Below are 16,611 nucleotides of genomic sequence, written 5' to 3'. Positions count from 1 at the left end.
AGGCAAGGCCAGCAGTCTGGGCCCAGAGAGTAAGGACAGGTGCCCAAGACTCCCAGTACAGGGACAGACCAAGCTGCTGCCAGTTTTGCAACTCAGTGGCATTAGCTTTGGAGGCAGGAGGAGGAGGCACCCTCCACTAAACAGCAACTCCTTGCAGAACAGAAAACTGCAGGACTCACAAGCATTGCCTTAAAAGCTGAGTCCATGCAGGCTGATGGAGCAGATAACCTGGTGCTTATAGTCCTTTATGCACAACACTAGTGTATTGCTCACAACCCTGAGAGCTGGAGGCTAAGATCAAGGCACCAGATTTTGTGTCTGGTGAAGTGCAGTCTTCAGAGTGGAGCCTTGTCTCCTCCCTTGTCAGAGAGTGAACAAGTCCCTGGGGCCTCTTCTAGAGCCAACCCTTCAGGAGGGTACCCAGCTCTGCAGGACTCTTGGGGCACATGACTAGCATCTCATAAGAGAGGCCCTCTTGGCCTTTTCACCCCCGAATCCCCCACCTCCAAATCCCATCACGGGAACTGAGTTTCAACATGCAGATTTGAGGAATGAACACTCAGATCACAGCATACACTGTCTTCACAGAGCAGGACCTTCTGCCACAGGTCCCAGGATGAAGTTCCATAGAAATAATTCACACTCCAAATTTCAGTGGGCTGGAAGGAGACTTTGGCATTGAAATCTGTGACCAGGCCATATCTGATGGCACATCTGCAACCTGCTGCAAGCTGTTCCATGACTGTGTCTACACAGAGTAACCCGGGAGCTTCTTCAGTGCACCACATCATCTACCCTCCTCAAGACACTGCTTAAGCCTCAATTTGCTCTCCAACATGAGCACCCTAGAATGGCTGCCCTGAGTCCCCTCCTTCCCTGAGGACCTGATGCTGCGATGTCTGAATAGCATACATTCCTGAAGTGGACAAGTGCTTACCAAGTACCTGCTGTGCACCAGGGACTCTACTAGGCATCCAGGCAACAAGTGCCAATAAGACATGCCCTGACCCAGGGAAGCCTTTGACACATGTCATCTTCTGTGGCTGAATTAAACCATCTGAAGCTGAATGCTTAAATAGAGAACAAAATTATTCAGCTCAGAGTTGGAGAGGTCTAAGAGCATGCACCTGCATCTGCTGGACTCTGGTGAGGACTTTGTGACAAGTAAGATTTCAACAGCTGGAAACAATGGGGGAGATACACCAGAACAAAACAGGAAGGAAGAGATGGGGCTCAGACAGGCAAACTTGCTTTAAAACTTACTTTCCAGCGAGAACTTGTTCTCTCTTTGGGACCAGTGTTAAACACTCCTGAAGGTGGCATGCCATGACCTCACCACCTCTTTCTGGGCCCCAGGGCTTAAGAGGGTCCACCTCCTCCCACATCACCCTTTGGGACCCAGGAGGGTCACAAGGATCCTTACACTGAGGCAAAGGGGTCAGTGAGCGAAGGAACTGTGATGACAAGAGGAGAGGAAGGAGGAGGAGGAGAGAAGAGAAAAAGCAGAATTAAGAGTTTTCAGATTCTTAAGAAAATGATGAGCTCAGCAGACACTTAAGAAACCAAAATCTTTAATTGTGAATTTTAATTACCTTGAAGGATAAGTTTCCCTTAGCTTATTCATTCCATAATAGCAGATGAGAAAGGAGTTAATAGTCTTTTAATTATAATACTTTCCATTACAAAAACTCCAGTTTTCATTCATGAGTCTTCCCAAGGATCTTCACAGAGTCATGCTTGAATTTCCACACACAGGTGAAAAGGGGTGAATGAGGAGACAGGAGGCTGCACAGCCTCCCAATCCTGCCTCTTCTATGCTGAAGTAATTAAATTCATTTATTCTTTGGAAATTTTGATGACCCTGTTTTCCATAAATTGGACTCTGTGGAGTTTCAGCAGACAGTGCATTTCAAGAAATGAATTAGGCAAGATTTTTCTATGCATATCTCACTTCCTCAGAGCACAGTGTAGTCCACCATCAAAGCCCTTCCTAGCCCCATCTCCTGCTGAACTCAGCCCACAGAGAACCATTACGCTCTGGCAGAGAGGGTGCAGATGTGGAGGCTAAAGCACACTTACCTAGGCAAGAATTCTCAGAAAAATACTACAAAACTGCTAACACAACTCCAGGCACAAAAAATGTTCTTCACAGTAAAAACAGGAATCACACAATTTACCAATTCTAGGAAGCAGACTCTTAGACCATGTTTTTATGACTGACGTCTATCACACTTTTCTTGGTCTAGGTTTGGGTATTATCTGTTGCAGTCTTTTGCAGTACTGGGTGCTTACTAGCTCTATGTTGAAAACCAAATAAAAATATAGCTGTTACTCTGGAAGGTTTCCTTTATCCAGTAGGGAAATCGACCACTTCCTCCCATTTTGCACATCCTGTAGCTTTGTTGAAGCTATCACAGTTGATTGATTTGCTCCCATGCATGACCAACCCTAGAGGGGTGGCTTTAATTTCTTTGACTATCCACATGCATACCATATCCACATCCATGCCCACACTCATACAAAAGGACTGCTTGTTGGAGAAGGTCTCTCTTGTAGGTGGCACTGATCATGTGCCCAAGGCTAGTGAGTGGCGATGGAAATGCCAGGGTGTAGCTCTGCCAGGGATCTGGCTGCTCTTTCCAACTGGTCTCTGAGGCCAGGCAGCCTCAGAGCCCAGCAGGTGTCACGGGTCGGGAGAGGAGGAGCCTGACTCTGAGACCCTTCTCCTTCAGCTCCTGCAGTGGATGGGGAGAGGAGGGCATCTGCACTGAGTGACCTACTTCAGATGCCAGGAAGAACATTCATAAGACAGTCAGTGCCTCCCATGCCTGGTATCACCCTGCAGCAGCTGGGGATTCTCCTCGTGGTCTTTATACACTTCAAAAAAACCAGAATGTTTCATCCTCAGGCTTCGCTGAAAACCACAGGGAATACAACCTTACTCAGCATCTATTTTTCTGGCAATGTTCTGGTAATGGGGAGGGGGATGAGAAACATGGAACAGCAAGGGCTCTGCAGAAGGACTTCTGTGCCCCCCTGCCACATAGTATCACCTGGCCAGTAGCCACAGGTACCTGGTGCACATGGTGACTCCAGGCAGAACCTCATGGGGTGGAAGCACAGTTCATCGGGAGGAGGACCCACCTAATCAATAGCAAGGCATGAAGGATGAAAGTCAATCTCTGCAAGGACCAACAATTTGACCAAAGACCAGACCCAGGAGAATAAGAAACCCAAGAGGACACCAGCTACCTGGAAGCACCATGGGACACGGTTTGAAATGTCTTGGTACATAAATCCCTGAATTTCAGGGCTGGACCGTACCCAATGGGACCCTCCAGTTTCCACCTGCACAGCTGAGGTTTAAGACTTCCCTCTGCCTGCAGAGCCATCCTTAGAGCTTGCAGGCCTAGCTCCTTCTGTGGCCAGCGGTACACCAGTGTCTCCACTTGAGATAGGCTTCCTGTCCCTCAAGCAGCCACACCCACACACCCACACACACCCCAATGTCTTCATTGTATTTTTATTTGCATAGTAGCATTTCACTTGTTATCTCACCATGTTCAGTATGTCTTTCCTATTAGAGTTTAAACTTCTGGTGATTAGGAACTTTGCCCAGACCCATTTCTTGCTGTACTCCTAATGTCTCCACCAGTTCCTAGAAAATACTTACATTGAATAAAATGATTAATTGACTTATTTTACAGTTTAATAAGTGGAGACCAAGAAGTGTTAACTAACTTGCCCTTAGCCACTCAGCCCCTGGTGGCAGAGCTGGGACTCTCACCTAGGAATTCTGGGTGTTGGTGAGCTCAGCCTCCTGCAGTCCCTGAGAGTCCTGGTATTTGGGACTCTTGATCCTCCTGAGAACCCAAAGTCTGATGATTCCAAGAAATGAGAAGATGGCAAAGATGATGACATAGTTCCTGTAGCCAAGTCTTTAAACTAGGGGAGAGACTAACATTGAAACCTTCCTGAAGCACAAATATGTGACTTCCAGAGGGGTATTTGATTATTATCATTATTTTTTTTTTTGCCAATAACATTAGCAAATTAGAAAAACCTTCCAACCTTAGGGCCAGCACACTACCTAGCATTACCTGTTAAGTTCATCAAATTCTCCTAAGCAAGAAACTGATATAGTAACACCCCCAATCTTTTCTACAACAAAACTGCTGTAAACTACAACAGCACTGCCAGACCATGTGTGTAACCTGGCAAAATAAATGGCTGCTGCATGCCTTAGAAACTGATTGATAATTTGAGCATTGGGCTCCCATGCTTGCAGGCTGTTCTGGAAGTCAATCCCAGAACCCATACTCAGGGCAGCTGAGGACCTCACACAAAGCAATCACAGTGCAGCACTGGCACCCTAGTGTCCCTCAGGCCACATGGAGCAAATAACAACTGAGCACACTGAGCCTGGCCTTACTTATGGAGAACACAAAGCCCCCTTCAATAGGCACCAGTTGCCTGTGGTAGATGCTGTGGGTTCAGGGTGACACTGGCCCTGACCCTGAGACACATGCAGGCCCTCCTGAGGACATTTGCTAAGAAACCCAGAATAAACTGGGAGCAGGGGTAGTGTCACAGCTGGTACCAATGAGGCCTGATATACAGCAGAGGAGGACACACTGGGGCAACATGACCCACATGGATAGAGGCTTTGGATATAGGCCTGTGCAAGGGGAAGGGAGCAACCATCCTGTTCAGCTGTGAAGACCAGGAGGAAACAAAGAAGAAATGCAAATCCAGGTGAGCTGACCAAGCCAGGAGGAAATGCCCAGAGTTAAGGATTAGGATGAGTCCCTTGGAGCAACAGAGAAAGCACCCATATCAAAGCCCCTTCAGAAGGGTTGGGGTGAGGACCACCTGCAGCCAGCTCCATGGCCAACTTTGCAAACCAATAGCAGAAGGTATGGTGCCCATTAGCAGGTGAGAATGGTCTCTCTGGCTCATCAAGACCTGCCACTGCCCATGTCGTGACATGACAACTTCCAGTCCTCCTGAATTTGCATTGGCCACAGTGGGCACATGGGTCTAACCCTGACTGAGGGACTGTCCTCCCACCACAGATAGCAGGCTCCAAATCCATCTCTCTGAATTCCTAGATGGGTCTCGTAGAAGATCTCAGCACCAAGCTTCAGCCATGGCAGGTGTGGCCAACACCACCAGCTGAGGGTTTTGGTCTGAGATTTTTAAAATTTTTTTCTTTTTAGATATATGTGGCAGCAGTATATTTTGACATATTTTACATACATGGAGTGCAACTTTCCATTCCTTTGGTTGTACAGGTTGTGGACTTTAACTAGTCAGACATAGGAACATAGAAAAGCAATGTTCAATTCATTCTACCATCTTTCCAATTCCCCTCCCACTTTCCTTCATTCCCATTTGTCTAATCCATTGAACTTCTATTCTTCCCTCCCCCAACTCATATTGTGTGTTAGCATCTACTTATCTGAGAGAATATTTAGCCTTTTGTTTTTTGGGACTGGCTAATTTCACTTAGCATGAGAGCCTCCAGTTCCATCCACTTACCAGCACATGGCATAATTTTATTCTTCTTTATTTCTGTATGTGTATACCACATTTTCTTATGTATTCATCTGTTGAAGGGCACACAGGTTGGTTCCATAGCTTAGCTATTGTGATTTGAGCTGCTGTGCTGTAAACATTGACAAGCCTGTGTCTCTGTATTATGCTGATTTTAATTCCTTTGCATGTAGACCAAGGAGTGGGATAACTGAGTCGAATGGTGGTTCCATTCCAAGTTTACTGAGGAATACCCAAACTGCTTTCCAATGCACCAATTTGTAGTCCCACCCGCAATGTATGAGTGAACCTTTTCTCCATATCCTCACCAACATTTATTGTGACTTGTAGTCTTTTTTTAATTCATTTTTATTGTAAACAAATGGGATACATCTTGTTTCTCTGTACATTAAGTAGAGGCATACCATTATGTAATTATACATTTACCTAGGGTAATAGTTTTTGATTCATTCTGTCATTTTTTTCACCCCCCCACTTCTCCCACCCCTCTTATCCCTCTTTAGAGTCCCTCCTTCCTCCATTCTTGCTCCCTTCCCAGCCCCTATATGTGTCATCATCTGCTTATCAGTGAGATCATTCGTCCTTTGGTTTTTTGAAATTGGCTTATCTCACTTAGAAGAACTCAAAAAACTCTACATGAAGAATACAAATAACCCAATCAGCAAATGGGCTAAGGATATGAACAGATGCTTCACAGAAGAAGATCTACGAGCAAGAAACAAACATGAAAAAATATTCAACATCTTTAGTAATAAGAGAAATGCAAATCAAAACTACCCTAAGCTTTCATCTCACCCCAGTTAGAATGGCAGTTATCAAGAATACAAGCAACAATAGGTGTTGGCAAGGATGTGGGGAAAAAGGTACACTCATACATTGCTGGTGGGGCTGCGAATTAGTGCAGCCACTCTGGAAAGCAGTGTGGAGATTCCTTAGAAAACTTGGAATGGAACCACCATTTGACCCAGTTACTTGTATTCTTGATAATTACCATTCTGACCAGAGTGAGATGAAATCTCAGTGTTGTTTTAATTTGCATTTCTCAATTTGCTAGCGATGTTGATCATTTTTTTATATATATTTGTTGCTGGTCTGAGTTTAATATTAGTTCTCACCAAGAGCACCTCCTGAATGCCTTTATTATTTCAATGTGTCAGAAGGCCCTTTTCAATTCACAGTCTCATCAATGGAGTTACTCCCTATCTCTTGATCTCACTACTGAGAAGTAGAGAGGTTATGGGAAATTTTGTCTCATGTGTGATGGGCACATTCTGCTACTCTGCCCTTTGTCCAGGGCAAGACTTTTCAGATGCCCCTGTCTGTGCAGAGTCCCAAACAGACCTCTAAAAATTCCTGCCCATCACCACTTTGCAGGTGGTGTGCAGAGGGTCTCCCATTCACAGAGGCATGACTAAGGTTGGGGAGACTGGGAGGGTGGGGAATTGTACTCTCATATACACTTGGAAGACATAGGCTGAGCACTGGGCTCAAGTCTTCCTGGAGGCAGCAGGAGATAGATACTATAGCCTCTCTAGCCTCCTGGCTGCTGGCCCCTGGGTCTTGCTAACCCAGACACATTCTAAAGCTTCTGAGAATACACCTTAATTTTTGTCATTAAACCAAGCATGGTCTCTCTCTCCTCTATTTCCACCCACTTCACTCCCAAACAGAATTGCTCAGCCACTGAGGATCCTTGATCTTTCCAGTATTCCTTACTGGCCACCCAGAGTTCAGGATGGAAGACCTCTGTGGTCCACTGGAGACCACTGGGGTCAGCATCACTAGAACATGTCACTGGCAATGGATACAACATCCACTAACAAGTGTGAGGTACAGGAGAAGAACCATGGAGATCCTCATGAGTAGGTAACATGTGGAGACCATTAACCAATCAGATGGGCTGCCTTCCTCCTCCTTGGACTGCTCTTAGCTACTTGTTTTCCTAAGAGAAAAAGTAGCTTCTAGACAGCAAGAATGTTTTACCTTTAGAACATATTAGTCAACAGGGTTATGTTTTATTCATAAGCAGAGTTATGGAAAGAATTTAAGTAACTGATGTCCCAAAGTGAGTGAACTCTATTTGAGGCAGTTTATCTGATGGTCCCTGGAGCCTCAACTCAGGTAATGCTGCATGGGCAACACTGTGTCCTCCCTCCACCTTCCTCCACCTCTGCCAGGTGGTATTTGCTGGGTGACCTGGTCAAGGTGGGTGTTGTCTGACTTCCTTCCTGTGCTCACACAGTTTTAGCATGCGATAAGGCTGATCAGGTGAGAAAATGTTTCAGAACACCAAAAAAAGTGATCTTTATTTCTAGTTAATTCATTTAAGTATAGTTTTGGTATTATCTGAGATGTAGTTGTGTGAGTTTGAACATTCAGTTAAGTTTTCTTATTCCTTCTCAACTTTATTGATTTTTTGATTTCTTCTTCTAAAAGTCAAGACTTAGTCCATAAATTCCACTAGAGGTACTACAATTTCTTATATCCCATCTTTCCCCAATGTCCAGCTTCTTTTTCAAGTATCTAATGTCATTGCCATTGCTATTCAACTTATTTTCCTGTGGTTTTTTTTTTCTTAAAGGATAAGCAGATATTTTCTAAAAATTTTCCCTTCTTTCTTGAACTAGTGTAGAATTTTCACTTGGTGATATCTCCTGGAAGCCAAGATTTGTAGTTTGTCTTCCTACCCATGGACAGCAACATCAGGTTTCACTGTGTGATGGACAAGAGCTGACATGGCCATATCCTTGTGCCTGGACATCATGGCAGCAACCTCCCTGATGGCTCCAGTGATATCTGCCCCTCCCATGTCTTACCAGGGTCAGTCTGTGCGACCAATCGCAGAAGTGGCATTTCCAAAATAGTTAATACAGAATGCAGCTTCCACCTTAGGCCCTTCTCCTTTCCCTACTTTGTGTCTTGGATCTCCCATTCTGGGAAAGTCAGTTCCTGGTTCAAAGGACACTTAGGACTAAAGGGAAACACAAATAATCTTTCTTCCATTTGTTTGAGTATCTAACAAACAGCAAAATTCTGAGGCACTGAGACCTGCCAGTGGCCATGTGAGTGGTTTGATCATGGGCCACCACCCCGGCCAAGTGGAGATGCCTCCATCCCTGCAGACAGTTCAGCCACAACTCATGAGAGACCATGAACAGATCCATCAGCTATGGCACTCCTGGATGTCTGTTCTGCAGAAATGGTAAGATAAAAAATATTTTTGTTTGAAGCTGCTACAGGTTGGTATAATTTAGTACCTAACCAAAAAATTATATTTTATTACATAAAATTTTATAATCATTTCACAATGGAGAGGAGTTACTCACTTCAATGGACATTACAAAGGATGAAAGCACATGGAAATGTTTGAGATAGGCAAGTGTATCTATTAGAATTTTTTTTTCTTCAAATAAAAAGAATTTTCCAAGTAGTGAAGAAAAAAAATATCTTTCATAACAAAAAGTCTAAAGATAACACCTCTACCTCAGTATAACTTCCTTGAATAAATATACTGAAGGGGACCAGAAGAAGGTATTAACATTTGCTTATACTTTTATGCTATCTAATTCTGTAGCCATGACCTTCTAATTTTACATGTGCATATATTTATAATTTTATGGTAAGTGCACATTCACATGATGTAGTAAGAAATAATGTAGAGAGAGCCTGTGCACCATTAGCCAAGTTTCCTCCAGTTCCTCCAACTTGCATGACCACAGTACAACATTATGCACAGAAACTGGACATGGGTCTAAGGCAGACATTTCCTGATTTTGCATGTTTACACACCCTCTGGTCTATGTATAATTTTCACTTGTGTGGGCTTGTGTAATCAGGAGAAGTCCTTCCCAAACTCCCCCATCCTGCTCAGTGCCTAAACCCTAGCATCCACAGATCATCTCCCCAAATGTATAACTTTGTCATTTGAAGAATGTCATCACAATGTCATAGAGCATAGAATCGGCTTTGCATACTCAGCACAATGCCATGGAGAATCATCTAGTTTGTGTCTAATTTGTTATTATTGAATATTATTCCATTTCATAGAGAGCATTTGAGTTATTTCCAGTTTGGAGCTTAAGTGAATAAAGTTGCTATGAGTTTTCTTATCCAGGGTTTTTCGTATATGTAAGTTTTTATTTCCTTGGAATAAATGGCCAAGAGTGTCATTATAGGGTTATATGGTACCCTGAATTCCTTTTAACATCAGATAAGTTCAGCAAAGAAAATCATGTCAAATATAGGACCTGAATAAGAATGAGATGCCATTTCATTTTAATTAAAAAACAAATCCAAGATATATGTTTACAATGCGGGGATCATCTAACTTCTTTAAGAAAAAAAGAAGAAAGAGCATTTATAGCAAAGAAAAGACATCTCTTCAAACCAGAGAACATCACAAATTGAGGAATATTTCCCCACAGATGAAATGATATCTTCAATACATTTTCACAGAGGAATGCACTTCACCAACCCTGCTCTTCCCAATCTGGCTCAATTTCACAGCAATTGACTGTCTTCTATTTTATTGTCACTGAGGCACCAAAGGAAACAAATGCAGTAAAGAAACCATTATCAACAGATAATAGATACTTTTTGTGCAGTTCCAGTGCTGTGATACAGGGATACAGATGCTTCCAATGCAAATCCTTAATTATAACTAGTCTCCATTTATATCTAAAATAAATTCACTTTCCATATGCATAAAGAGCTACCGCCCAAACTCTGAGTGGAAAACTACTCTAAGGTGGGTGTTACCGAGCTGCCTGCAGCCTTCCTAAGTGGAGCACCAAGGCAGTTCTTCCAAAAACAAACCTTTAACTGCCATTAAAAAGTCAGAGACTGACATTTCATCACAAGACAGACCAATCAGTACATATGCCCCCATCCTCTGAAGTCTTCTTGCTCAGCTGAAGTTATCCAAGGAAGACCCCATTCTAGAATGCTTTGCTGCACCAAATGAGTTGACAGCTGATGGGAGACTTGTGAATAATTTACTCACAGACCTGAAAATTACAAGTGGCCCCTTCCACTCATTGCAGTTGACCCTGGTGGTCTTCTCCTATGGGTCCTTCACTGCACACCTGGGTCTCCCATTAACTACAAATAAAAGGAAAACCAACTGAACCCCATGTTCCACCTTCAGGAATAAAAATAACAGAAGTACCTTAGGTGGCCTCCCCCAAGGCAAATAGCTCCCTGAAAGGCTGCTCAGATACTCCTTGTTCCTGGCCTGAAACTCTTGACATGGAAGACCCTTTGGAGATGTGATTTGCTCATGGGTAGGTAAGAGAATTGTACCTGTATTTGAACATCCCAATATGTCCTGGAATGAGGAGAACGTGGAGGATCACATCTGCCACTTGGCCCACACCTAGAGTTAGGCATGAGTTCACAGGGCAGGTAGACCTGCACATACTACCTTCAATTCACCTGGCACCAACTGCAAATTTTGGATTTCCCCAAATCCACCCTCAGACTCGAAGCATGGCTTAGAGAATGCAAACCTCACTGATGCTCTTCCACTCATTGCGACATTTTATTAACAGAGAAAAAAACATTTCAACCTCAGTCAAGGGGTGTGATTAGCCCCAATCATCCCTGCTATGCATCCACACTCCCCTCCTGTGGAGACAGGCCCTGGACCCTCCTCTTATCAAGGTGTGTCAGTGTGCACAGAATTCTGCCAACCTGGGAAGCTCCACTGGGCCTCCTGCTCAGAGATCTTGTTGGGGCTTTTTTGTGCCATTATGACTGATTGGACAGTCTCCATGTCCACTGATACTGCTGAATCCAATCTTACCTAATCACATGGTTGGTCTTTTTGCATGGCCAGTTCCCACCCTAAGACTATCAGATGTGCCTGGTCCCACCTAAGTTGCAATATGGATAGCAGCAGCTCTAAACAGATACTGCTCTCATAGATTCCCTCCCAGAAGCTGGAACCAAGGGTAGGCCTCTCTGGGGAGGGTAACAGCTACACAACTGTTTATTCTCAACATATTGGAATTGGCCAGTGTCCAAGAATGGCCAACTGGAGATGAAGGGCCAACACTGACTCTGATCTGCTCCATTTGGCTCATTAAGCCTCATGGAATCTTAAGTTGTAGATGTCACACAAAGATACACATTTCTACTTCTAGCAAACTGCACTCCATGCCCAAGACATGCATGTGGTCATCAGACAGGACCACAGGGAAGCACCTTCCAGGGTCTGGCTCAGATGGGGTGAGGCTCCTCAGCAGACGCTTGTCCTTTGCTCCAGGCAGAACTTGAAGAGATGGCTTACTGAGAGCTGGCTCTTCTGAGGCCTAGGGCTCTGAAAAAGCAGCAGCTTCATTTGCTGTTTCTTTTGCAGCAGGTAAAGTTAGACCTCAAAGGGATTTCTGGAAAATAAAAAAAGTACAGAATGGAATCCTCTTTGAGGCTCTACTTCCATTCAACCAATAATGTGTTTTCAGTTAAAACAACAAGTTTTGGCTCATGGTGGATGCAGAAATTGAATAGAAAATCAATAGCATACATTTGGATTCAAATATTTTTCAAATCTTTAAGATGGGCTTCTGTTGAAGGAAGAGCAAACAATTTTAGATGCCCTATGTAAACAAGAATCTTCTGCCTTTCTGTGCCTGGTTTTGTATGTTGTTCTTAGGGTTCAACCATGTTCTTAAAGTGACATAATTTATAAGAGTTTAAATATTATTAGGTTGTCTAAACATACCTTATTTCTGTATGTGTTCATGTGTTGATTAACTGAAACTGATTCCATAACATGACTGTAAACTCACAGGAGTGGAGTTGATCGGTGGGTGCTGGGGTTTGGTGTTGATGAGAGTGGAGAGATGTTGGCAATGAATCCAATGTATGACTTAGGAGGACTAAATGAACAATATTTGAGGTTATAGATTAGCATTCATTAATAATTAAACTTGATTAACTGTTAAATCATTATGTATATGTTTCACATCACTGTGTACCCCATGAATGTATATATTGATAATTTGTCAATGTTCAAGACACTCTGAGAATCTGGGACACAGCATCCATGAACCACACGTCACACAGACCTGGCTTGAACATGTGTCAACTGCTCTCCCCAGCCCACTACACAGGGCAGAGGGCATGTGTGTCTGCTGAGGACACAAACTGGGGCAGTTCCTGAGGATATCCTGTTAGACACATGCTAAGGATTAAGGGCTTGGATTGATCACAGAGCCAAGCTGGAGGGAGGAGCTGCACTGCAGGAAACAGCTGTAGGATTTATCATTGGGAAGTCCTTAGCTGTGGAACTTTATCACACCTTTTTGAGAGTATGTTTGTGTTTCTTAAAAGGCATCTTTAGTTTGTTGAAGACATCTTACATAGCACATAAGGAAACTATTAAGTAAGCACACCATGGGTGTTTATTTTTTAACATATCTCCAATATCTATTCTTACTTTTCAGATCATAAATTGGTGATCAGAGAAGATAAGTGACTTCTTTGATGTGACCATGCTGGACACCTGTCAGCCACAGGACCCCACAGTCTGTTCTTTTAGCTCCCCCTATGGATTTTGCAGACCACTGGAACCTATAGGCCTAAGGGAGGCAGGGGATGGTGATATTGGAGACAGAACAGAGGCTCCAGCAGCAGCTGCATTTGAGTCCAGTCCCAGTTCCAAGGTTCACTCTGTGACTCTCTGACACTTCCTGTGACATTCTTCCATTTCCTTGAATCTCCAGGTCCCCAACTGTAAAGTGGGACTCACTGCAATCCATTTCACCATCATGATGACTGAATGAGGTAGTAGAGTCTCTATGGAGCATAGTGCCTATGCAAACAACACCTCAAGCTCTGGAAGCACCACACAGACACTCAGAATCACACGTGGCTAACTTCTATCAGAGGAAGGTGTGGAAAAGTAACCCAGCAAAGACACTACTGGAAATAGGTCCCACTCCTGGAGAAGGGTGATCAAGAGTGACTCGGTGGTGCTGTACTTCCAGACTGCTGGCAACTCACTCCCAGACAAAGCCAGTAAGCTACCCCTGCAGGGGTCCTCCTGCTGTGCTGATTGATGGGAAAGATGGCAACTCCTATGATGAGACATTAATGAAGTACTCTTTGCTTTCATTAAATATCATAAGCAAAACATTCATTTATTCTAGAAAAAGTGCATGTGAAATATAGAATTAGTCTAGCCAATAATGTAGGTTTATTTAAAAATGCTCTGACAATGATTGACACCCAAACATCCACCACCTCAGGCTCAGAATCAGCATTTTGCCAGTAGGAAGCTCTTCATTTCTTCAGCAGGAAGCATGGGAATGCTTCTGAGTAATGGATTGAAAGAGATGTGCCTCTGGATTAGTGCTATTTAGGGTTCTAGAATAAATGCTCTGGAGGCGGGGTGAATTTGCAATGAAATTGTTAAACTCCTGCAGAAGGTGCTCAGCTCTTCTGAGTTGAAAACATCAATGGGAATTGGAATGTTGAGAAGTGCTCTCACAAGATGCATAGGAAGGAAAAATGGGAGCTCCAGGTGCTGTTAATGAGCGTGTGTCCCTGCAAGTTACAGGAGATTCATGTTTTGAAGCCATTAAGTACTGTTAGTTGGATCATGAAAAGTGACAGGAAAATATGCATCATGATCAGGGAAAGGAAATCTGAGAACACATTTCCTGAAGAGTGTGTGTGTGTGTGTGTGTGTGTGTGTGTGTGTGTCTGGCTAATAAACACTGTGGGGTGGTTTGTACAATCAGAAAGGGTATGGTAACATCTAATGAAAATTCCTGAAAGGGTACTTACTTATTTGTTAATGCCAACTTTTTTATTGTGGAAAATTTCAAATACATAGTTGCTCCCCCTAATCCATGAATTCCAAATCTTCCAATTAAACCAACCATGGAAGGAAAACATTAAAAAATAGCTGCATGTTTACTTGAGATGTAAAGGTTACATTTTGCTGTTATCTGTTAGGAGCGGTGATTTGAATCATGGTCTTTCTGATTGTCCCACAGCAGGTATTGCACCTGAACTGGAAACTTCCTGTGCAAAGGTGCAGGTCAAGACTGCCTTGTTGCTATCGTGACTCCCTGCTTAAAGGACATTCTGTACTAGGCATGGGACTATCAGTCATGACCTTGAATTTAGGCACCAGCTGCCAGGGGTAGAGAATTGTGAATGTATGTTGATCATTATTATTGACCACTAGCTTCATCCTCCAGTCTTCTTGCTTTGAATAAACTTTCTCACAAAAAGCCCTTTTGATGATAAAAACTGTATAATAAACTTGCTGAACTAGCTCTGTGTTATTATTCTTCATCAGAGGGTAATGACCCACCTTGTCTCAGCTTTCTGTGTGTGTGTGTTTTTTTTCTCAATGCCCCATCACCTCTCACTGGTTTTCTGAAATAACAACATGCAGGTTGTGGCAGTTATCCTCTAAACAATAGAGTGTGACAACTATTTACCCAGCCTTTGGGTTGTCTTGGGTGCTATGAGTGACCTGCATGGAATTTAAAGCACACAGAAGAATGGGTGCACTTCACATGCACACCACACTCATCATGTCATTGTATTTTTATGTGAGGTCCTGGGACCAATTTCCTGAGGATAACAAGGAATGGCTGCAATTGTAGAAAAATAGAAATTTCAAGGCTTTTTTCTCTCAAGTGTAATTTTTTTGTAGATCTTTGAAGTTGTTCATTCCAAAATGAGGTATATAAAGATGGACTTTGCTCCCCTTCACCTGCTGCCATGTCTTTCTTCCCTGCTTCTGGTGGGTACTTCTTCATTCATTTCTTGTTCATCCTTACTAGACTTCCTACTTCCTTTTCCTCCCTCCCTCTTCCTTTTTCTCTCCCTCTTCCCTCCCTTCCTCAACTTTGGGGGGCTTTTAAGGGTAGGCAATAGACTTACACAAAGTCTTCATGGTGCCAGCCAGACTCAGGTGAGTCCAAGTGGTGTCATGCGGAGTATGTTAAGGCAAGTGTACTCTACAAACTGAGTATCTCTGAATCCATCTATGCTGTGGGGCACAGCCAAGTTTCTGTAGGGCCTAGAGGACATCCTGTAGGAGAGCAGGAGGTAAGACAGGGGAGTGCTCCTTGGGAGCCCACTGGGCTAGCAGCTGATATCTTTCAGCTTACCATTTAAAGAGGAAAGTGGATGTGAAAAGAACAGAGTGAGTAAAATCTAATTTCCAGAGATCATTTTCTAAAACCACAAGGTTCTATTTGGCCTGTCATCATTTAGGCTTTGTCTACTGCCCACTGTCCACTCTGACCTCCTTACCTTGCTCCATCTCTTCCCCAGTGCTCACCTATCTTTTCCATCTTATTACAATTTTTATTATGAATGTGCCTCAAAGACCATATATTAATGTCTTGGTCAAACTGCAGGTGGAACCTTTAGAAAGTGGGGGCTATTGGGAAGAAGTTAGGTCACTGGTGTCTCATTGAAGGGTATATTGGGACCTTGGCCTCCTTCTCTTTCTGCTGCCAGCTGCCATGGATTTGCAGCTTTGTTCAGTTCCACCCTCCTGCCTTGATGTTCTGCCCATCACAGTCCCAGAGTAGTGGGGCCAAGTGACCATTAACTGAAACCATGAGACCAAACAAACCTTTCATCCCTTTGAGTAAATTTTCTCAGGCATTTTGTAACTGTGATGGAAAATTGACTAAAACACCCCCAGCATAGAAAATAATGATAGCAACATTTACATTTTAATTTCTTGTTGTTTCTTATTCAAAGCCAGACCATATACAATCATTTCACTTAGTAGTTATGATCATCCCCCAAAGAAGATAGGTGTTAAGCAATCCCAATTGACAGATTGGGAATGGAGGCTTAGGAAGACAAAGTAATCACCCAGAGCTATACATCCATCATCCAGGGCCCTGACCCACCATTTCTGTGTGAAATTTAGGCTAATTTACCACTGGACTCTAAAATCCTTTAAATTTCAGACAGGTTCCAGCTGAAGTATCACATGTACAATTTTATGACTCATTTGCTCCAATCTGTAATATTTTAAAGGTTGTATTAAGGAAATTGGGGGGGTGAGTTTAG

The sequence above is a fragment of the Sciurus carolinensis genome, chromosome 15 (assembly GCF_902686445.1).
Source record: "Sciurus carolinensis chromosome 15, mSciCar1.2, whole genome shotgun sequence".
Classification (NCBI taxonomy): Eukaryota; Metazoa; Chordata; class Mammalia; order Rodentia; family Sciuridae; genus Sciurus; species Sciurus carolinensis.
The sequence above is the reverse complement of the archived record's forward strand: the minus strand, read 5'-3'. Positions refer to the sequence as shown.